General features: G+C 38.7%; 1 protein-coding gene and 1 long non-coding RNA gene across 3 annotated transcripts in view; both read left to right on the top strand.

The window, feature by feature from the left end:
* The window catches only part of METAP1 (methionyl aminopeptidase 1), an 89,311-nt gene that overhangs the window by 19,104 nt on the left and 46,427 nt on the right, over positions 1 to 23,780 (top strand). The gene's annotated exons all lie outside the window — the stretch shown is intronic.
* On the top strand, positions 3,084 to 6,398 carry LOC135231431 (uncharacterized). The gene is made up of 2 exons (XR_010322049.1): positions 3,084 to 6,091; positions 6,219 to 6,398. It is a non-coding gene; the product is annotated as an uncharacterized LOC135231431 (long non-coding RNA).

Genomic DNA, 23,780 nt, shown 5'->3' with positions numbered 1-23,780 from the left:
CATGTAAGCTTATATACACCTTACTCCATACTCCCACTTACTCTCCCCCTAATGAGGCAGCCCTTCCAGTCTCTCCTTTCGTGACAATTTTGCCAGTTTCTAACCCTCTCTACCCTCCTATCTCCCCTCCAGACAGGAGATGTCAACACAGTCTCAAGTGTCCACCTGATATAAGTAGCTCACTCTTCATCATCATCTCTCCTACCCATTGTCCAGTCCCTTCCATGTCTGATGAGTTGTCTTCGGGAATGTTTCCTGTCCTGTGCCAACAGAAGGTCTGGGGATCGTGACCACCGGGATTCTTCTAGTCTCAGTCAGACCATTAAGTATGGTCTTTTTATGAGAATTTGGGATCTGCATCCCACTGATCTCCTGCTCCCTCAGGGGTTCTCTGTTGTGCTCCCTGTCAGGGCAGTCATCAGTTGTGGCCGGGCACCATCTAGTTCTTCTGGTCTCAGGATGATGTAAGTCTCTGGTTCATGTGGCCCTTTCTGTCTCTTGGGCTCATAGTTATCGTGTGACCTTGGTGTTCTTCATTCTCCTTTGCTCCAGGTGGGTTGAGACCAATTGATGCATCTTAGATGGCCGCTTGTTAGCCTTTAAGACCCCAGATGCCACATTTCAAAGTGAGATGCGGAATGTTTTCATAATAGAATTATTTTGCCCAATTGACTTAGAAGTCCCCTTAAGCCATAGTCCCCAAACCCCCGCCCTTGCTCCGCTGACCTTTGAAGCATTCAGTTTATCCCGGAAACTTGTTTGCTTTTTGACCAATTCTTTTTGGTACAGTGACTGTGTATTCCTTCCATCTTCTTTTTATGTTTCCTGCATCATTCAATATTTTGCCCATAGGATCCTTCTAAATCGCAGCTTGAGGCTTGAATTTTTTCATCAGTTTCTTCAGCTTGAGAAATGCTGAGCGTGTTCTTCCCTTTTGGTTTTCCAACTCCAGGTCTTTGTGCATTTCATTATAATGCTTTATTTTGTCTTTTCGAGCTGCCCCTTGAAATCATCTGTTCAGCTCTTTTGCTTCATTTCTTTCATTTGCCTTAGCTACTCTACGTTCAAGAGCAAGTTTCAAAGTCCCTTCTGACATCTGTTTTGGTCTTCTCTTTCTTCCCTGTCTTTTTAATGACCTTTTGTTTTCTTCATGTGTGATGTTCTTAATGTCATCCCACAACTCATCTGGTGTTTGGTCATTAGTGTTCAGTGCATCAAATCTGTTCTTGAGATGGTCTCCACATTCACGTGGAATATACTCAAGCTCATATTTTGGCTCTTGTGGACTTGTTTTAATTTTCTTCAACTTCACTTACATATGAACAATTGATGGTCTGCTCCACAGTCTACCCCTGGCCTTGTTCTGACTGATGATATTGAGCTTTTCCATCATCTCTTTCCACAAATGTAGTCAGTTTGATTTCTTGTGTTTTCTATCTGGTGAGGTCCACATGTACAGTTGCAGTTTATGTTGTTGAAAAAAGGTATTTGCAATGAAGAAGTCGTTGATCTTGCCAGATTCTATCCTGCACTCTGGTGTTGTTTCTGTCACCTAGACCGTATTTTCCAACTTCATATCCTTCTTTGTTACCAACTTTTACATTCCAACCACCAGTAACTATCAATGCATCTCGATTTCATGTTCTATCAATTTCAGACTGCAGAAGTTGGTATAAATCTTCAGTTTCTTCATGTTTGTTATTAGTGATTGGTGTGTAAACTTGAATAATAGTTGTATTAACTGGCCCACCTTGTAGGCGTATGGATATTACCCTGTCACTGACAGCATTGTACTTAAGGATGGATCTTGAAATGTTCTTTTTGACAATGAATGCCACATCATTCCTCTTCAATTTGTCATTCCCGGCATAGTAGACCATACGATTGTGTGATTCAGAATGTCCAATACCAGTCCATTTCAGCTCACTAATGCCTAGGATATTGATCTTTATGTGTTTCGTTTCATTTTTAACAACTTCCAATTTTCCTAGATTCATACTTCTTGCATTACACGTTGCAATTATTAATGCATGTTTGCAGCCGTTTCTTCTCATTTTGAGTCCTGCCACATCAGCAAGTGAAGGTCCCGAAAGCTTGACTCCATCCAAGTCATTAAGGTCGACTCCCTTCGGAGGAGGCATCTCTTCTCCAGTTGTATTTTGAGTGCCTTCCGACCTGAGGGGCTCATCTGCCAGCATTGTATCAGACAGTGTTTTGCTGCTATTCATAAGGTTTTCACTGGCTAATTTTGTCTGAAGTAGATTGCTAGGTATTTCTTCCTGGTCTCTTAGTCTGGAAGCTTTGCTGAAACTGTCCAGCATGTGTAACCCTGCTGGTATTTGAGATACCGGTGGCATAGCTTCCAGCATCACAGCAACGCGCAGACCGTCACAGTACGACAAACTGACAGACACATGATTAATCATAAAAAAAAAAAAAATGTAGTTCTAAAACTTGGGTTTTTCACTAAATGTATCTTACAGATCTTTCCATTCAGTCCATCTTGGTTTGCCTTGTATTTTTCAGTGATGCATTGTATTTGTATGAAGGTGTTTCTTGAGCTCCTTTGATAGGAGGAAAATCATTATGTGACCATTCTTATTTGAGTCTAAGTAGTTCAGGTAAAGTATATAATAAAAGGAAGAAAAGGTTAAATTTTAGGAGAAGGAAGGGTCATTTCCTACTTGGGGACAGGAGAAGTTTTGCGGAAAAGATAGTATTTAAAACCAGTTATTGTTATTTTCTACACTCTCGTAGGTAGAGTTTGAATGGAGGAGAGCTGGGCATGCTATTTAAGGTTTATTGCCTTGAAAATAGACACATGGAGTTGGGGTACAGTGAGAGGAGGATATCAACTGCCTATTCCTGTGTCAGAGCTGCTCTGCTTTTTCTGTTTTATATATTGAAGATTACACCAGATTTCTCTACATAAGAGTGCTGTGACCAAGAGAGGTAAAAAGAAAAACATTTATTTGGAAACTATTCTGATGTATACTCCGGATGGCCAATATTTGTAATTAAAAGTGAAATGTCTTAAAAAAAAAAAAAGGCGCAAAGTCATTTTATTAAAATTCAGGAAGGTTTGGTGATGATGTTCTGGATGTTATCATGTTGCAAATAACATTACCTCCTGAGGGGGGAACCTAGAAAAAATAAATCATGGCCAATCTGTAGGCAGGACTCACTGCGGGCCTCTGACGGTTACAACGTAATGGCTTAAGGAATTGACATTGAGGTGAGAGAAACGAGTAACCTGCTTGTCTTGATGCCAGTCTGTTGTCTAGTTCACCAGAAGGGTGCTGTGGTGTTCTCCAGGGAAGAGGCTGAAAGAGGTGGGCTGGTGTGTTTTGGCCACTGGGAGGTTACTCAGCTGGGGAGCAGAGAGTCAACTTGTCCAGCCACACTGTGGACAGGTGTGTGTAAATATGTTGCATCAATAACATATTAATTGGTGCAATATCTGTGTCAAGTAAAAAGATAAACATTTCTCAAAATAAGAAAACAACTTGTTTAGATGGTGTGACTGGAAACTCTGGCTGTAACCGTACCTCAATAATATAACTGCACTACACATTTTATAATATACTAATTATTTTTACTTTTTAAATTTGCCTTTGATTATCAGAAAGACATGTAGGCACGAGGTTTAAAGAGTCAAATCTATGATTCTCACACCCCATGCCAGGTAACCTCTTTTAACATTTTAAACTGATTATTTTGACATTTATTTCCATACCTCTAAATAATATGATTATATCCATACAGCTTTGTTTTTAGGCCTTATCTCTAGACTTGCCAGAATGGAAGAAGATGGGTTAGTTCTCTTTACTCTCACTCTGCATATGCATGTCTTTCCAATGTGTAAAATGGTTTTGAGAGTAGAGTCTTGTAGTCTACTTGCCACTTAATAGCTGGGCGTGTCACTTAACCTCTGTATGTTTCAGTTAGAACTCTCATCTGTAAAATGGGAATAGAAATAGTACCTACTTCATAGGATTTTTAAGAGTCGTTGTTAGGTGCCCTCAGGTCTGTTTTGACTCACTGACCCCATGTGACAGGTAGAACTGCCATATAGGATTTTTTAGGCTGTAATCTTTATGGGAGCAGATCGCCAGGTCTTTATCCTGAGGAGCCACTGGGTGAGTTCAAATCACTAACCTTTTGGATAGCAACCGAGTGCTTAACTGTTGTACCACTGAAGCGCACTTTAAGAGTACATGTAAAATAGTTGGAATAGTGACTAACGCATCTGCTATGTGTTATTTTTTATTATTAAATCGTGATTACTTTCTTTCTTGTGCAACTCCTTTACTAGTTTTCTGTGTACTTTAATTTACCCCAAACCTTCCCTCAGTTGTGTAGATTTCTTTTTAGTATATTTTAATGCATCCAGCATGTTATCATTTGGTTTCACATTCTTGAAGCAGTCTTTTCCAGAGTCTTCTGACCTCTCCAGCTTGAATTAGCTGATTCTGGGTTTGCCTTATAGCTTTTTTGGGGGGCTCATCTCTCGTCATTCTGGAGGTTTCCTTTACCCTCTCCTGTAGTATCCTCTGATTCCTGGGTCCCGTGCCACCTTTCTTCTGCCTTGTTTTGGTGGAGGGCATTCTCTGGGAGTCTTCTGAAAGACTGTATGGGAGTGAGTATTTTGAGACCTTTCGTATTTGAAAATGTTTCTATTCTGTTTTCATACTTGACTCTTATTGAGGTTATTTCTTTTGGATCGAAGTCAGATTGACTAGATAAGTATTTTCAAATCTGCCTTTTTCCAGTGTCTTGGGAAGTATAGAGAAAGACAGATGGAGTTTCAGCATTCAGAACATAAGTTTTAGCTTAACCTTCTCATTTTCTATATGCAGCCCTTGCCTTTGGCTTCTGCTTGTTGTATCTTCCAGTCCAGAGACCCTCTCCTTTGTCCTTTATAACAAATAAACCTTGCATCTTCTGCTGGGGTAGAGACTGGCAGCTGCCTGACTGTGCTGTCTGACAGAGGGGATCCAGGGCTCTGACCAGACCTGGGCTAGACTTACCCAGTTCTTTAGCCCCACCTTTAGTCCTACTTTCAGTGATTCCTTGTGCTGTAGTTTTCATGGTATAAATTAGGCCCCTTAGTTTTCTCCTCTGCCACTTTAACCAAAACAAAACCCGTTGCCGTCAAGTCAATTCCAACTCATAGTGACCCTATAAGACAGAGTAGAACGGCCCATTTACAAGGAGCAGCTGGCGGATTTGAACTGCCAAGCTTTTGGTTAGCAGCCTGAGCGCTTAACTACTATGCCGCCAGGGCTCTGCCACTTTAGTAGGAGTTAACGAACGTAGCAGATCCAGGTAAACTATTACACGTGCTTCTCTTTTCTAACGTCACCTTTTATTTACTCTTGTCTCTTCTCCCATTTTCTCCGTTCTTGACTTTCCTGTTTTTAGAGGGATGTCAGGAGGAAGTTGAGTACATGCATGTGTTCAGTCCCTCATCTTTAATTTGACATTTACCTTGGTTAGTTCTCTAATCAATCTGGAAAGTAAGCACACTTCTGGTACTATATTAAGTTTCCAGAGAATTTATCTTCTTAAAAAAGAGCAAATATTTCAAAACTGAAGTTGTATCAGTGAAAAAATAGTATTGAATTGTGTGATTTATTAATAAGGGCCTGTTTTTAAACATTGAGACATTATGAATGCCTGATTTTAGTAAAGTCAGAAATGCTTATTTTTTTCTGTATTGAGAGAATTATAGAAAGGGAAAAATGCTTTCTTATTGAAGTTTGCTTAAGAATTGGTTTTTTTTGTGGTACCTCTTAACTGAGAGTTCTAAAGTTGCACCTGATTCCGAAACACTAGACTAGGGTGTGAAATTCAGTTTAAATCAAATACATTTCCAGAAGATTTATCAAATTCTAAAGCTTCCTATACTGAAGTGACCATCCCACTCAAATGTCTTTATTTGTAGATGGAGCTAGTGAGTCCCAGCATGTTTCTGAGTAATCAAGGTTACAGAGCTAGTGATGGAATGTAGACCAGAATTTGGATCTGCTGACTTCCAGACCATCGCTGTTGCCCTTCTGTTTCAGAGCCCCATTGAAATCCATTCGAAGTAGGACATTTTCTAATAAAAGAAATTATGACTTTAAATGTAACTAAAATCGCATATAAAAATTTAGCCAGTTTAAAAATCACATATATAAAATAAAATAATTTTCTGGTAATTCTGCTTTACAAAGGAACAATACTTTGCACTTCTGTAGACCTGAGTCCAAGAGGCAGTGCTACACATGGGAGAGTGCCTGGCGTGGGCTTTGAAGGAGATCCGAGTTTGAATCCTGGCCACTCTATTAGGTGGGTGACTGAAATTGGGCATGTGACTTAATCATAGGAAAAAAAAAAAGGCAAAAAAACCCAAATCCGTTGCTGTCAAGTTGATTCTGACTTTCAGCATTCCTATAGGACAGAGTAGAACTGCCCCATAGGGTTTCCAAGGAGTGCCTTGTGGATTCGAACTGTTGACTTTCTGGTTAGCAGCCCAATTCTTAACTGCAGTGCCACCAGGTTTAATCACAGATAGGTTCAATTTCATCATCTGTAATATGAGGATAATATTACCATGTAAGGACAGTTTTAGAGATTAATACTTAAATACAATAATATATGTAAAGTGCCTAGCATAGTACCTAGTGGAGATCTGTTTTGTCTGGCCTGCACTGTTTAAAAATTATTTTTAATAAAAAGATGAGTTACCAACATTTAAAAGCGGGAGATTTTATCTAAAATTCCCAAATTTCTAGCTTCTCTTGAAAAATTAGAAAATCCAGCAACACTGGCCCACAGCTAACCTGGCAACCGTTGTGGGAGATGAGCAATGACTACCTTCTTTAGACTGTACTAGGCATGCTTGCATGCCACATTCCCCACCCAGCCGCTTCACTCTGACACCTGCCTGGTCTTTGTTGGCACTTGAGTTTGTGGCTCCTGTCCAAGCCATCAAGGTTGTGTGTAGTCTAAGAGTAAAGAACTTTGTGATACTGTGAGGGAAGATTTTCTGCAACAGTGAAATAAAAGAGATTTTCTTGCTTTAAGAGTTAAGCTTGATTTTTCTAAAAAAATCAAATATTTGGAATAATTCTGGCTGCCAGTGATTCTGTTTAATAATGTTCTCTGTATTAATTCTAGTAGTCTCTTATAAATCTGTACTATAACATCCAACTTTAGTTTTTAATAATGAAACAAAAACAAAACAAAAAAACCAAGTTGCTGTCCAGTTGATTCTGACTTCTGGTGACCCAATGTGTTTCAGAGTAGAACTGCTCTCCATAGGGTTTTTCATGGCTGTGACCTTTTGGAAGCAGGTTGCCAGGCCTTTCTTTTGAGGTACCCCTGGGTGGATTTGAACCTCCAACCTTTCAGTTAGTTGCCCAGTGCCTAACCATTTATGCCATCCTGGGACTTCTGTCGTTAATAGGTGTAGTTTAAATAGTGTCTCAGATTTATCATGTTTATAAATGTGGGGTTGGCATTGTATATGTTCCCTTAAATGAGAATATTTATATCAGTTTTGGAAGTATTATATCAAGGAGATATGGATTGGTCATACATCCAAAGATCCAGTTCTTACTGAAATATCATTGGTCTGTAGTCTTTTTTTTTTTTTTAATGGGGACAAATAAAACCCAAATATTAGAAAAGGAAACTAATTCAAAGACATTTTCCTCTAGAGTACTTTTAGTGTAGGAAAGCACATATTTGGTGAGTCATGTTTTCATTTTTCAAATAATTCACTTTCCTTAACTTTGGAAACCTAGCATAAAAAATGCTTTGATTTTTAAGATAATAATAACTATTTAACTTAAATATTCCTAGACAGTTGAAACTGAAAGAAATAAAGGAGTTCACTTTCACTGAAAACACAATAAAATATTACTTATAAAAAAAAAGAAATAAAGGACTTAGTAGCACCTGTTTTAGGGATTGATGTAAAAATATCACTAGTATTGCCTCATTTATAAAGAGAAAATTATTTACTTTTTATTCTCCTGAAGCAGAGGTGAGAGTATTGAGATTTGCTAATTTCTGCCTTGAATTAAGTCTGGTAAGCTTATATTTCTTACTTACTTTCTTTGGAAAATACCATTTGAAGAAACGCATGCTTTTTACCGTATTGAAAAAAGTACTGTGTTAAAATATTTCATTGTAAATTTCTTTGAAAAATAAATTTTCATTTTTGAGAAAACGTTTTTATTTCTAGGATTATAAATTATTTTGTTTCTAATTTAAAACTACTTAGTGATAACAGCTTTATATTTTATGACCTTTAATTAGAGTTGAGGAACACTGGTGGCACAGTGGTTAAGTGCTCGTCTGCTAACTGAAAGGTTGGCGGTTTCAACCCACAAGCTGCACTGCAGGAGAAAGATCTAGCAGTCTCCTCCTGTAAAGATTACAGCCTTGGAAACCGTGGTACAGTTCTATTCTGTCCTACAGGGTCGCTATGAGTCAGAATTGACTCAGTGGCAGTGGGTTAATAAGAGTTAATTTTGGTATTACATTAGAATTTATCAATACATTTATCAATAATGTTGAAAGCTTTTAAATAGCAATTTTACATGGAATACCTTAGTGTGCACCAAAAGTTAGGTATTTTCATATGCAGTGAATTACATTCAGGAGTGCTTTCTACATGTTGAACACTCATTACATATTACTTGCTTGATTTTGACAACAGTTAAGCCTTATATTTCTTGAAAGTTTAAAAATACAAGCAGCCAAGTCTTATAGTAATGAAACCACAATATGGTAATGTGGTTGTTAGTTACAGTATCTGTAGAATGTAAAGGGAGTAATAGCTTCTTGAAAGGACATTTTCCTGAACTTTTAAATGTCACCCTCGTCCTTCCTCTTCCTTGTGTCTTGATGATTTTCTAGAACACCAGGTAGTTTTTTTTCTTTCTTACATTTGAAAAAGAGGAAGGAAGAACGTGCTTGTAACCTATGAAACCAAAAAACCCTTTGCCCTCAAGTCAATACTAATTCATAGCGACCCTATAGGACACAGTAGAACTGCCCCATAGGGTTTCTAAGGAGCACCTGGTGGATTTGAATTGCTCACCTTTTGGTTAGCAGCCTAGCTCTTAACCACTACGCCACCAGGGTTTCCTGGTAACCTACCAGGAGGGGGTTAAGAAAAAACCATACTGATTATAACATTCTGGCCATGCTTGCTTATTTTTGTTATTTAGAGGATTGCATCATATCCACAATGCAGGATTAGTAATCTACCAGAGTGACTTTTAATAACCTTTTAAATGACACAGTTTACAAACGTATGAATTTATTTTGCTTATGTAAAAACCCTTTCTGAGAGATACTGATAAATTTAAACCCAAAACCAAACCCATTGCCATTGAATGGATTCCAACTCTTAGCAACCTTATAGGACAGAGTAGAACTGCCCCATAGGGCTTCCAAGGAGTGCCCAGTGGATTCGGACTGCAGACCTTTTGGTTAGCAGCCGAACTCTTAACCACTACACCACCAGGGTTTCCACTGAAACATTAGGATGGTTAAATTTTATAGTTTTGAAGCCGAGTATTTTTCTATGTATGTGTTTTAATTCCATGAAAATCTGTGTCTTATTACAGTAATTTGTTTATTAAAAAGCATATGTGCTATTTGTAGAGAATTTAAAGTGATCTCCCCTTTATTCCTAGTAACAATTTACTCTGTAGCACCAGGGACTTTTCAATGTACATGGTGTATCTCTTCATCAGAATATTGGCTTCAACAGAAACACTCTATTCTCTTGTCTGTGCTTGATGGTATGGGTTACTATACCCAAAAATGGGTTACTATAGTGTTTAATAAAGAAATAATTTCTATTGTTAAGAGTTAGAATTAGCATAGTTAATATAAGCTCTGTGGATGAAAACATCAGGTCTTTTGTAGAATGTTTATAACTAAGTACAATTAGGATTCAACTTGAGGCCAGTTTTATGGTTTTTTCCTTTGACTTCATCCTTTTGCCAGTTGTTAGCATATATGGAGAAATGTTTATGCATTTTTCATGTTTGTTTTTTTAAAATTTCCTAGACTTTTCTCTTAAATTTATTGTCTCTTTTGTTCATTGTTTTTATCTCATCTGCTTATCCTTCCTACCCCCCTCTGTTTTTTTTTTTTTGAGTTAACAGAGTTTATTGAGTGAGGAAGCTGCCTGAGAACATGGAGCATCCAAGTCAAAAGTGGCAAAGGGCTCAAGTTTGCATGGATACAACGGGGCCTTTTAAAGCTTAGATGAGGAAATAATCTTGCCTTTTTTTGGAAAGTAGGTGTTTGGCTCTTGGCCTAGGGAAACCATTTTGACTTTTGTCGCTGTAAAAATTTTAACAGAAGTAAAATTTACAGGATTTATCTTTACATTTTATGTAAAAAAAATAAGTTATTTGGAGGATTTTATGTGATTCCTTGTTTGTTGTTACATGCTGTCGAGTCGGTTACTACTCATAACAACTCTATGGTTTCCTAGGTTGTAATCTTTTCTTTTTTTTATTGTGCTTTAGGTGAAAGTTTACAGCTTAAGTTAATTTCTCATTCAAAAATTTATACACATATTGTTTGTGACAGTAGTTCCAATCCCCACAATGTGACAGCACCCTCCCTCTTCCCACCCTGGATTCCCAGCATCCATTTGACCAGTTCCTGTCCCTTCCTGCTTTCTCATCCTGCTTTTGGTTAGGAGCTGCCCACTTGGTCTCATATATCTGATTGAACTGCAAAGAACATTCCTCATGTGTATTATTTTCTGTTTTATAGTCCTCTCTAATCTTTGTCTGAAGAATGGGCTTTGGGAATGGTTTCAATTCTGGGTTAACAGTCCATCTGGGGGCCATAGTTTCAGGGGTTCCTCCAATCTCTGTCAGACCATTAAGTCTGATCTTTTTATGTGAATTTGAGTTCTGTCTACATTTTTCTCATGCTCTGTCTGGGACCTTTTGTTGTGTTCCCTGTCAGGGTAGTCATTGGTGGTAGCCAGGCACCATCTAGTTCTTCTGGCCTCAAGTTGGTAAAGCCTCTGGTTCATTTCGTCCTTTAGTCCTTTGGGCTAGTATTTTCCTTGTGTCTTTGGTTTCCTTCATTCTTCTTTCCTCCGAGTGGGATGGGACCAATTGATGTGTCTTAGATGACAGCTCCCAAACTTTTAAGACCCCAGACACCACTCGCCAAAGTGGGATGTAGAACATTTTCTTAATAAACTGTGTTATGCTAGTTGACCTAGATGTCCCCCAAAACTATGGTCCCCAGGCCCCAGCCCCAGCTACTGGGTCCCTCAGAGTGTTTGGATGTGTCCAGGAAACTTCTTAACTTTTGCTTTGGTCCATTTGTCCTGATTTCCCCTGTATTGTGTGTTGTCCTTCCTTCACCAAAGTTGACCCTTGTCTACTATCTAATTAGTGATTTCTGGTCCTCATCCCTGTAACCATCAAAGAATACTTTTTCTTTGTTTAAACCTTTTCTTGAGTTCTTATAATAGTGGTCTTACACGATATTTGTCCTTTTGTGACTGACTTATTTCACTCAGCATAATGCCTTCCAGTTGCATCCATATTGTAAGAAGTTTCTCGGATTAATCATTGTTCTGTATGGTTGCATAGTATCCTACCCTCCTTTTTGATGCTAGATTTTTTTTTTTAAGATTTTAAACAATGACAGTGATCCTGAGCTTAATAAAGCTAGCAAAATAATTAATGGCCTGGCTGCTAACTGAAAGGTCAGTGGTTTGAACTGCTCCATGGGTGAAAGATGTGGTAGTCTACTTCTGTAAAGATTACGTACAGCCTTGGAAAGCCTATGGGCATTTCTCCTTTGTCCTGTAGGGCCACTGTGAGTTGAAATGGACTCAACAACACTGAGTTATCTAATTCTTTAATTTGAGTTCTAAGTGTTACAAAGTTGGGAGAGAATATAAAACTTTTTCATTTTTGATTTTTTTAATGTGAACTTTGAGATTGGTTTTTCAACATTTTATTTCAGACATTAATATAATTCCTATTTGTACCAAAGCAATTTTACAGTGTTGAGGAGAGAAATTACATTCCCAGTCTATCAAAAGGTTATCACTGTCCTCATTGGGCTCTGCCAGTTTGTACATGTGCCTAAAGATGATCATTCACATGTATAGTTAGGGATTTTGTTCTCTATTTTTGTATTTGATTTTTAAAATTATAGCCTCTTTCAGATTCTCTAAAGGATCTTTGATCTCCCTTTAATCCCAGAGGTCAAAGATCAACTGCCTTAGCAGTTAGCATCACTGACATAGCAAAACCAAACACAGTGCGATCGAGTAGATTCCAACTCATAGCGACACTATAGGACAGAGTAGAATTGCCCCATAGAGTTTCCAAGGAGCACCTGGCAGATTTGAACTGCTGACCTTTTGGTTGGCAGCCGTAACACTTAACCACCATGCCATCAGGGTTTCCATCACTGTCATAGTACCCTGTGTATGGATGAACACAAAGTAAGACGTCAAACACAATTGAATGAATGAATGTAGTGAAGACTTCCTTTGTAATTTAGGGCTTCTTGGGTGATGAGTTTACCTATAGGTGTTTATAAAATTGTATTGCTTATTCATTAATTTATTAAATTTTTGAGTGCTAGTTTTTATTTTTAAGGCTTGTTTCCTAGGGGCTTCTCTGTGTCTGCATATCTTAGTGTTCTACCAAAGATTGGCCACAGGTTGTGCTCAGATACCTTAAGCCAGCAGGCTTTCATTTTCTGGGATTGTCTGTGTGTAGGCCAGGGAGCACTTTAGACTTCAGGACCTTCTAGGCTATTGTATCTTGTTTCTGACTGTGCAGGTTCTGTAGGCCAGAGATACAAGTAACATACAAAGCCACAAAGCCACAGTAACCACTAATTCCAAATTAATTTTCATAAGCCAAGAATTTGAGTCAGGGTTGATAAATACACAGATAAGTTCAAGATACCTATTTTAGGTACAAATATAAAATTTCCATTACTTTAAAAAATTATCAGCGTAATTGATGATAGTTAGAACTGCGCACTTATTACTGACTACAGATTTCATAGTTTTTTTCCATACTTTAAAATTGAGGAAAGTGGAACTTAGAGATACTAGGTTTTTTTTCCCCAGTGCCTTGCAATAAGTGACCAAGTGAGGGTATGAGTTTGACTCCAAAGCCCATGATTTTAGCCACTTTCCTAAACTTAGTTTTGAAATTGAATATGTTTTAGTAAAAGTTAAGGATGTTTGAGTTGTCCCTACTCATAAACCCATCATTATGGGTTATCCCTACTAATTTGTAGGCAGTGGTGTATGTGTGTGTGTGTGTTTCTGTGTGTGCTTTAGGTGAAGGTTTACAGACCAAATTAGTTTCTCATTATGTTTAATATACATATTGTTTTGTGACATTGGCTGGTAATCTCATGATGTATCAACACTCTCACCTTTTCAGTGATGGGCTCCCCATTTCCATTCATTCAGCTTTCCTGTCCCCCCTGCCTTCTCATCCTTGCCTATAGGCTGGTGTGTCCATTTAGTCTTGTATACGTGGTTGAACTGTGTGTAATATTGTTTGTTTTACAAGCCTGTCTAATCTTTGACAGGTCAGAAAGAAGGGCCTGGTGGTCTCTTCTGAGAACAACTAGCTGGTGCAAACCTTATGAACACAGCATTGTCTGATATAGTGCCGGAAGATGAGCCTGTCAGGTTGGAAGGCACTCAAAAGACTTTGCCTCCTCAAAGTGGAGTCGACCTTAATGACATGGATGGAGTCAAGCTTTCAGGACCTTCATTTGCTGATGTGGCACGACTCAAAAGGAGGAGAAACACCTGCAAACACCCATTAATAATTGGAATGTGTAATGTACGAAATATGAATCTAGGAAAATTGGAAATCGTCAGAAATGAAATGAAACGCATAACCATTGATATCCTAGGAATTAGTGAACTGAAATGGACTGGAAGTGGCCATTCTGAATTGGACAATCTTATGGTCTATAGTGGGAGATACGGTAGAGGAATGGTGTCACACTGTCAAAAAGAACATTTTAAGATCTGTCCTGAAGTACAGTGGTATCAGTGATAGGATAATATCCATACACCTACAAAAAAGACCAGTTAATATGACTGTTATTCAAATTTACGGACAGATCACTAAGGCCAAAGATAAAGAAGTTGAAAACTTTCACCAACTTCTGCAGTCTGAAGTTGATCAAACATGCAGTCAAGATGCATTGATAATTACTGGTGATTGGAACGTGAAAGTTGGGAACAAAGAAGGATTGGTAGTTGAAAAATATGACCTTGGTGATAAAATGATTTCAGAGATCAAGGACTGAATTTCGCAAGACCCAAGGACTTCTTTATTGCAAATACCTTTTTTCAACAACATAAACGGCAACTATACACATGGACCTTGCCAGATAGAATGCACAGGAATCAAATCTACTACATCTGTGGAAAGGAACAGTGGAAAAACTTGATATCATCAGTTAGAACAAGGCCAGGGGCTGACTGTGGAACAGATCATCAATCAATCATATGCAAGTTCAAGTTGAAGAAAAATTGGAATAAGTCCATGAGAGCCAAAGTCTGGCCTTGAGTATATCCCACCTGAATTTAGAGACCATGTCAAGAAATAGATTTGACACAGTGAACACTAGTGACCAAAGACCAGATGAGTTGTGGAATGACATCAAGGACATCATGCATGAAGACAGTAAGAGGTCATTAAAAAGACAGGAAAGAAAAGAGCAAAATGGATGTCAGAAGAGACTCTGAAAGTTGCTCTTGAATGTAGAGTAGCTAAAATGAAAGGAAGAAAAGATGAAGTAAAAGAGCTGAACAGAAGGGTGGCTGGAGAAGACAAAGTGTTATAATGAAATGTGTAAAGACCCGGAGATGGAAAACCAAAAGGGAAGAATATACTCAGCATTTCTCAAGCTTAAAGACCTGAAGAAAAAATTCAAGCCTCGAGGTGCAATTTTGGAGGATTCTACAAGAAAAAGTACTATACTATGAAAGAAGCATCAAAAGAAGATGGAAGGAATACGCAGAGTCACTGTACCAAAAAGAATTGGTTGACATTCAGTCATTTCAGGAAGTGGTATATGATGAAGAACCAGTGGTACTGAAGGAACAAGTCCAGGCTGCACTGTGAAGGTATTGGCTAAAAACAAGGATTCAGGAACTGACAGAATACCAATTGAGATGTTTCTACAGTCGAATGTCATGCTAGGAGTGCTTACTCATCTGTACCAAGAAATATAGAAGACAATTACCTGGCCAATCGACTGGAAGAGATCCATATTTGTGTCCATTCCAAAGAAAGGTGATCCAGCAGAATACAGAAATTATCAAACAGTATCATTAATATCACATGTAAGTAAAATTTTGCTGAAGATAATTAAAAAATGGTTGAGGCAGTGTATTGACAGGGAAGTGCCAGAAATTCAAGCTGGATTCAGAAGAGGACGTGGAACAAGGAGTATCATGGCTCATGTCAGATGGATCCTAGCTGAAAGTGAGAAGACCAGAAAGATATTCACTGTGTTTTATTGACTATGCAAAGGCATTTGACTATGTGGATCGTAACAAATCGTGGGTAACGTTACAAAGAATTTGGACTCCAGAACACTTAATTGTGCTCATGAGGAACCTGTACATAGACCAAGAGGCAGTCATTCCAACAGAATAAGGGGTTACTGTGTGGTTTAAAGTCAGGAAAGTTGTGTGTCAGGATTGTATCCTTTCCTCATACTTATTTAATGTGTATGCTGAGCACATAATCCAAGAAGCTGAACTATATGAGGAAGAACATGGCATCAGGTTTGGAGGAAGATTCACTAACAACCTGTGGTATGCAAATAACACAACCTTGCTTGCTGAAAGCGAAGAGCACTTGAAGTATTTACTGATGAAGATCAAAGACCCCACAGCCTTCAGTATGGATTACACCTCAACATAAAGAAAACAAAAATCCTCACAACTGGACCAATAAACCACATCATGATAAACAGAAAAAATTGAAGTTGTCAAGGATTTTATTTTACTTGGATCCACAATCCCAACTGCCATGGAAGCAACAGTCAGGAAATCAGATGCAGCATTGCATTGGGCAAATCTGCTACAAAATATCTCTTTAAAGTCTTAAAAGCAAAGATGTCACTTTGACAACTAAGATGTGCCTGACCCAAGCCATGGTGTTTTCAGTAGCCTCATAAGCATGTGGAAGGTAAACAATGACTAAGGAAGACCGAAGAATTAATGCCTTTGAATTATTATGTTGGCAAAGAATATTGAGTATACCATGGACTTCCAGAAGAACGAACAAATCTGTCTTGGAAGAAGTACAGCCAGAATGGAGAGACTTCATCTCACATACTTTGGATATGTTATCAGGACGGACAAGTCTCTGGAGAAGGACATCATGCTTGGTAAAATGGAAGGTCAGCAAAAAAGAGGAATACCCTGAACGAGATGGATTGACTCCGTAGCTACAACAGTGGGCTCAAGCATAACGATTGTGCAGGTTGCGCAGGACTGGACAATGTTTTGTTCTGTTGTGCATAGGGTTGCTGTGAGTTGGAAATGACTCGATGCCACCTAACAACAACAACAACAACAACAACAATTTTTGGCTAAAGGGTGAATCTCAGGAGTGACTTCAGTACTGAGTTAAAAGGGTGTCCCAGGAGCCATACTCTCAGGTTTTCTCCAGTGTCTGTCAGACCAGCAAGTCTGGTCTTTTTTTGTGAGTTCGAATTTTGTTCTACATTTTTCTTGAGCTCTGTCTAGGACCCTGTGTTGTGATCCCTGTCAGAGCAGTTGGTGGTGATAGCCGGACACCATGTAGTTGTGCTGGACTCAGTCTGGTGGAGGCTGTGGCATTTGTGGTTCATTGGTCCTTTGGACTAATCTTTCCCCTGCATCTTAGGCTTTCTTCATTCTCCCTTGCTCCGGATGGGATGGAATGAGTAGAGTATCTTAGATGGTCTCTCACAAGCTTTTAAGACCCCAGATGGTACTCACCAAAGTAGGATGTAGAACATTTTCTTTATAAACTATGCTATGCCAATTGACCCTGATGTCTCCTGAGACCATGGTCCCCAGACCTCAGCCCAGTATTTCGGTCTCTCAGGGATTTCTGATGTAGCTTCTGTGAGTTTGTCTTCTTCATCAAGTTGTGCTGACTTCCCCAGTGTTGTATACTGTCTTACCCTTTACGAAAGTTACCACTTAACTGTTACCTAGTTAGTGTTTTTTTCTCCCCTCCCCTCCCTCCCTTGTAACCATCAAAGATTGTTTCTTTCTGTGTGGAAACATATTCATGTGTTTTTATAAAAGTGATCTCATACAGTACTTGCCCTTTGGTGGTTGCCTTATTTCACTCAGCATAATGTCCTTCTGAATCATTAATGTCGTAAGATGTTTCACAGATTCATCATTGTTCTTTATTGTTGCGTAGTATTCCATCGTGTGTATGTATAGTAGTTTATCCATTCATCTGTTCATGGGCACTTAGGTTGTTTCCATCTTTTTCCTACTGTGAAGAATGCTGCAGTGAACATGGGTGTGCATATGTCAGTTTCTGTGTCTGCTCTTATTTAGCTAGAATATATTCCTAGGAGTGGGATTGCTCGATTGTGTGGGGTCTTAGTGATCTAGTGCTGCCATAACAGAAATACCACAAGTGGATGGCTTTAACAAAGAGATATTTATTTCCTCACAGTCAAGTAGGCTTAATATCCAAATTTAAGGCGTCAGCTCCAGGGGAAGGCTTTCTCTCTCTGTCGGCTCTGGAAGATGGTCCTTGTCCTCAATCTTCCCATGGTCGAGGAGCTTCTCAGGCTCAGGGACCCTGGGTCCAAAGGACGCGCTCTGCTCCTGGTGCTGCTTTCTTGGTATGAGGTCTCCAACTCTCTGCTTGCTTCCATTTCCTTTTATCTCTTGAGAGATAAAGGTGGTGCAGGCCACACCCCAGGGAAGCTCTCTTTACCTTGGATCAGGGAGGTGACCTGAGTAAGGGTGGTGTTACAATCCCACCCTAATCCTTCTTAACATAAAATTACAATCACAAAATGAAGGACAACCACAGAATACTGGGAATCATGGCCCAGCCAAATTGATATATATTTTGGGGGAACACAGTTCAATCCATTACATATGGCATTTCTATTTCTAGCTTTTTAAGGACATACCATATCATTTTCCAAAATGGTTGTACCATTTTGCATTCCCACAAGCAGTTCGTAAGAGTTGCAGTATCCCCACAGCCTCTCCAACGTTTGTTATTTTCTGTTTTTTTGATTTGTGCCAAAAGATAAGCAACAAGATTTCAGAAATGGACAATGCAGTAGAAAGTTTTAGGAGCAAATTTGAAACAATAGAAGACAGGATCAGCGAAATTGAAGACAAATCCTTGGATACCACTTTGAGGAAAAGTCAGAGAAAAGAATGAAGAAAACCTGAGAGCTATGTGGGATACAACCAAGATCAAAAATGTGCTTGTGGTCGGAGTTCCAGAGCAGTAGGAGAAAATGGCAGTTTTTTTTTTTTTTTAAGTATTAAAACTGCTTAGGTGAAGATACTCATTTCTTGTAACATTTTAATTGCTCTTTTACCCCTTCTTTTGTTGTTTTTTTGTTTTGCCTCTATTTTAATTGGCGTGTAGATTTCCTGTATTCTCTAAAGGAGTCAGTTGGGATAGGAATGTTATTTCATTTAAGAAAATGTATCAGCTTCTTTGAGGGTAAAAGAAAGATGCTGGGTGATGCATAGCTCTTTACAAAAGTGTTTTGTTCACATAGCCTATTTACAAATGTTTTATACACAGGTTGTATCAGGTTGCCAGCTATATAAGGCAGTTTTATTTTGCATAGTTTCAATATATACAAATTTTAGTTAACACGATTTATTTAATTAAAACCAGTCCCCCACCGATATGGTTTAGATTATGTTCCACACAAACACAGTATATTAATTTTGACTAATTATGTAAAGTAGAAACTTTGCTGCTAGCTCTTCAGTCCACACCAAAACAAAAAAAAAAACAAAAACAAAAAACCCAGTGCCGTCGAGTCGATTACGACTCATAGCGACCCTATAGGACAGAGTAGAACTGCCCCATAGAGTTTCCAGGGAGCACATGGCAGATTTGAAGTGCCTCTGACCTCTTGGTTAGCAGCTGTAGCACTTAACCACTCTGCCACCAGGGTTTCCTCAGTCCACACATCACTATGTGAATAACAGATGTACATCTTGATCAGTAACCAGTTACTCCATTTCTTTCAAATTCTTGTCAGTGGTTGACCACTATGCATCTGTTATCCAGTTAGCACACAGATGGTAAAACATGTATTTCTGTTGTTCCTTGTCTCACAGTGATAAACCTATGATATTTTACAAAAACGGATAATTAAAAGACAGAGTTGAACAATAAAGATGAAAGTGCAGCAAAGAAATGATAACTGTACTACGTATCTGTTACTCAGTTCACATGCAAACAACAAAGTGTATAGTTGTGTTTCTTCCTTATCTCCCAGTGATAAACCCATGTGACATTTACAAATTGGATAATCTGAAGAGGGAATTGACCAACAAAGATGAAAATGCAACAAAGAAGCAATAAGTGATAATGCTGGAAGAGAAATTTGAATAAATGGAGTTCCAGAAGAAATAGCTGACTGCCAAATGTTGGTATTACTACCTTTCTAGAGACTCTGAATTTGCAGCCAAAGGAATTTTTTAACAGAGAACTTACCAATATAAACAAGGAAAGTAAATGAGAGGAAAGGATGAAGATGTTCCAGGGAGAACACTTCACATTAAAGGAACTCTCAAAGGTATCGATAACATTTGGAAGCTGATCCAAACCTAGAAATGAATACGACAATTCACCAAGCATAAAAAAAGATGCTTGTTGCTTGTTATAGGTTAAATGATGAAAAGAAGGCAAGTGTTGTTCAAACAACTCTTTATAAGTTTCTTTTACAAATAAAACACGTTAATTCTCAATGCTTTAATGTTTTAAATAGCAGTATACTAAATAAATATTAATTTTACTATTTTTTCCATTTCCCTATACATTTATTGGAAACTCTGGTGGCGTAGTGGTTAAGAGCTAGGGCTGCTAACCAAAAGGTTGGCAGTTTGAATCTACCAGGCACTCCTTGGAAACCCTATGGGGGAGTTCTAGTCTATCCTATAGGGTCACTATGAGTTGGAATCGACTCCATGGCACTGGGTTTGGTTTTTGGGTTTTATATGTTTATAACAGACAGGATTTTTAATGTTTTGACAAAAAATTTCAAAAGTCATGGAACAATTGTAATTTTTCCCATTGACTATGAAGGTTTCTTTGCATGGTTATATCTTGCACGGTCATTTTTATATTTCCACACTACTGTGCAAAGTGAGCACTGCTCATATTAAAAACCAGTTTCATGGAGTTCTTCAAGACCATTCTGTGTATTATTTAGAAAAAAGAAGTTCTAACTTTGGATAGAGGATGGATACCAGGGATGCCATGAATTCAAGTCTTTATCAGGATGTTCCTTGCTTTAAAACCCTTTAGTGTCTTTCCGTTGCTACCAGAATAGAGCAAAATTCAGAACAAAATCCATATCATGATCCTGCCTGTATCTTTAGCTTTTTTCTTTTACCTCTTCTCACAGCAACATGTATTTTTCTTTTCAGCACTCTTGATTTAAATTATGCAGTTATTGGTGTAATTCTGTGTATAATATTTATCCATCCTACCTGAATGGATGGGAACCCACCTGTGTTGTTCACTGCTGAGTGCCCAGCACTTAGCAGTGTGTCGGTAATAACAGGCATTCAGTATTGTATGGCTGAATGAACGAATAGAATTGTATGTGCATGTTTATATGTGTGTAGATGTTAATTTTTCTGTGGAGTACAATCATCACTTTCCCCAGATTCTCAAAGGTTTTAAGAAGTATGCCATAGGAATTGATATAGCGAAAGAATACTCAGCCTAGAAGTTCCATTAAACATTAAAAATGCTTGCTTACCAGCCTCAAACTGCATGTAAATATCTAGACATATAAGATATATATATTGCTACGAGCAAGCATTTTAAGTTGTGTTGTTACGGTACATAAAGTTCATTTAAAAAGTTTTCTGTTTTGGGCTTTGTTAATATAATATTTTAATGATCACTGTCAATTATCACATAAGATAAATGGCAGCAGGGTAGAGCTGTCACTGAGTGGGGAGATTGGAAACTTGGGTTTTCTTTTTTCCAGTTATGTCCCTAACTAGTTATGTGATTGCAGATACGTCATTTAACCTCTCTATGCCTCAGTATCATCATCTGTAAAATTATAAATTTCTTCCGGTTTTAACATTCTGTGTTTTCTTTTTAAAAGTACCTGTTGATTTTTCTTGTCGTTGTGTGCCGTTGAATCAGTTCTAACTCATAGCGACCCTGGGTATAACAGAACGAAACAGTGCCTGGTCCTGTGCCATCCTCACAATAGTTGGTATGTTTGAGCCCATTGTTGCTGCCACTGTATGAATCCATCTTGTTGATGGTTGTCTTCTTTTTCGCTGACTCTGTACCAAGCATAATACCCTTCTCCAGGGGCCGATCTCTCCCAATAGCATGTCCAAAGTATGTGAGGCTAAGTCTCTCCATCCTTGCTTCTAAGGAGCATTCTGGCTGTACTTTTCCAAGACAGATTTGTTTGTTCTTCTGGCAGTCCATGGTATATTCAGCATTCTTCACCAACACCATAATTCAAAGGCATTGATTCTTCAGTCTTCCCTCTACATTGTCCAGCTTTCGTATGCATGAGGCAAGTGAGCACCTGCAGCTCTGCATCCATTTGTGGAGACATCTGAATTGGTATTCCATCAGTTCCCGGAGCCTTGGTTTTTGGCAATGGCTTTAGTGCAGATTCAACTTCTTCCTTCAGTACCATCAGTTCTTTATCGTACACTACCAGTTCTTTTTGGTACAGTGACTCTGTGTATTCCTTCCATCTTCTTTTGATACTTCCTATATCATTCAGTTTTTTTCCCACAGAATCCTTTAATATTGCAACTCGAGCCTTGTGTTTTTTCTTCAGGTCTTTAAGCTTGAGAAAGGCTATGTGTGTTCTTCCGATTTGGTTTTCTAACTCCAGGTATTTGCACAATTCATTATAATATTTTAGCTTGTCTTCTCGAGCTGCCCTTTGAAATCTTTACTTCATCATTTCTTTCATTTGCCTTAGCTATTCTACGTTCAAGAGCAACTTTCAGTCTCATCTGATGTCCATTTTGGTCTTTTTTTCTTTCCTGTCTTTCTGATGACCTCTTGCTTTCTTCGTGTATGATGTCCTTCTACAACTCATCTGGTCTTTGGTCCTTAGTGTTCAATGTGTCAAATCTATTCTTTAGATGTTCTCTAAATTCAGGTGGAACATGCTAAGAGTCGTACTTTGGCTTTCGTGGACTTGTTTTAGTTTTCTTCATCTTTAACTTGAACTTGTGTATGAGCAATTGATGGTCCATTCTGCAGTTGGCCCCGGGCCTTGTTCTGACTAATGATATTGAGATTCTCCATCATCTCTTTTCACAAATGTAGATGATTTGATTCCTGTAAATTAAGTCTGGCAAGGTCTACAAGTATATTTGCCATTTGTGTTGTTGAGAAAAGGTATTTGCAACGAAGAAGTCATTGGTGTTGCAGAACTCTATCGTACAATCTCAGCGTCCTTTCTCTTACAAGTCCATATTTTCCAACCACTGATCCTTCTTTGTTTCCCTCTTTTGGATTCCAATCACCAGTAATTATTAATGCATCTTGATTGTATGTTTGATCAATTTCAGACTGTGGAAGTTGGTAAAAAGCTTCAGATTTTTTCTCTCTGGCGTTAGTGGTTAGTGCTAAGCAAGGAGCACACGGGCAAATTTCACCTTTATTGCTAACTCGATGCTGAGGATCAGTATGAATCCAGTTCCCACCTGGAAATGGATCCAGTCCTCACCTTCTCACTTTTCTGTCCTTGTCACCAGCCACCAAGCAGCATTCTCTTTCCAACTCCAGCTCCTCAGAGCTAGATCACAACTTACGTGATCACCATCCATCAGACCAGCTGCTCATGCAGCATTTCTCTGATTTCCAGTCACCCAGAGCTGTGTCAGAATCCTCAAGTTAGAGGGACTGTCTTTCAGGCTGCCAGGTAGACAAATGCCAGCTTCTGCTGGCTGACTGCCCCTGTGGGTTTGTTAATTTGTTGGAATGGCTCATAGAATTCACAGAGTATCTGTATTTACAATTCCCCATTGATTATAACCAGAAAGGTTGCAAACAAAGAGATGCACAGGGTGAGATCTGGGAGGGGTCCCAGCTTCCATTGCCCCAGGGACACACAACACTCTCCTGAGCACTCTTAACAAATCAGGAAGCCCCCAGAACTTCTGGGTTCAGGGCCTTTTATTGGCTTTACTAAATAGTGACCATTGGGGCCTCCTCATTGCATAATCAAGGATTGACTGAATCATTGAATAGGCATGATTGAAATTGTCTCGCCCACCCCAGATTATCTGACCAGATGTGGTCTCTATAGCCCTCACTCATTTGCAAATGTTACCTGGTGGTTGTAGAAGACAAAAATTTTCTACCAGGAACCAGAGACCAAGGCCAAATTGAGTTCTTGGCTTCACACCTAGTCAAATGGTTTTGATGAAATCTAATGCAAATTCTCTCCCCGTCTTATTTCCTATTCTTTTAACAATTTCCTTTGGTAATTTACCGATT

The sequence above is a fragment of the Loxodonta africana genome, chromosome 5 (assembly GCF_030014295.1).
Source record: "Loxodonta africana isolate mLoxAfr1 chromosome 5, mLoxAfr1.hap2, whole genome shotgun sequence".
NCBI lineage: Eukaryota > Metazoa > Chordata > Mammalia > Proboscidea > Elephantidae > Loxodonta > Loxodonta africana.
This window is presented reverse-complemented; position numbering and strand designations above follow the sequence as displayed.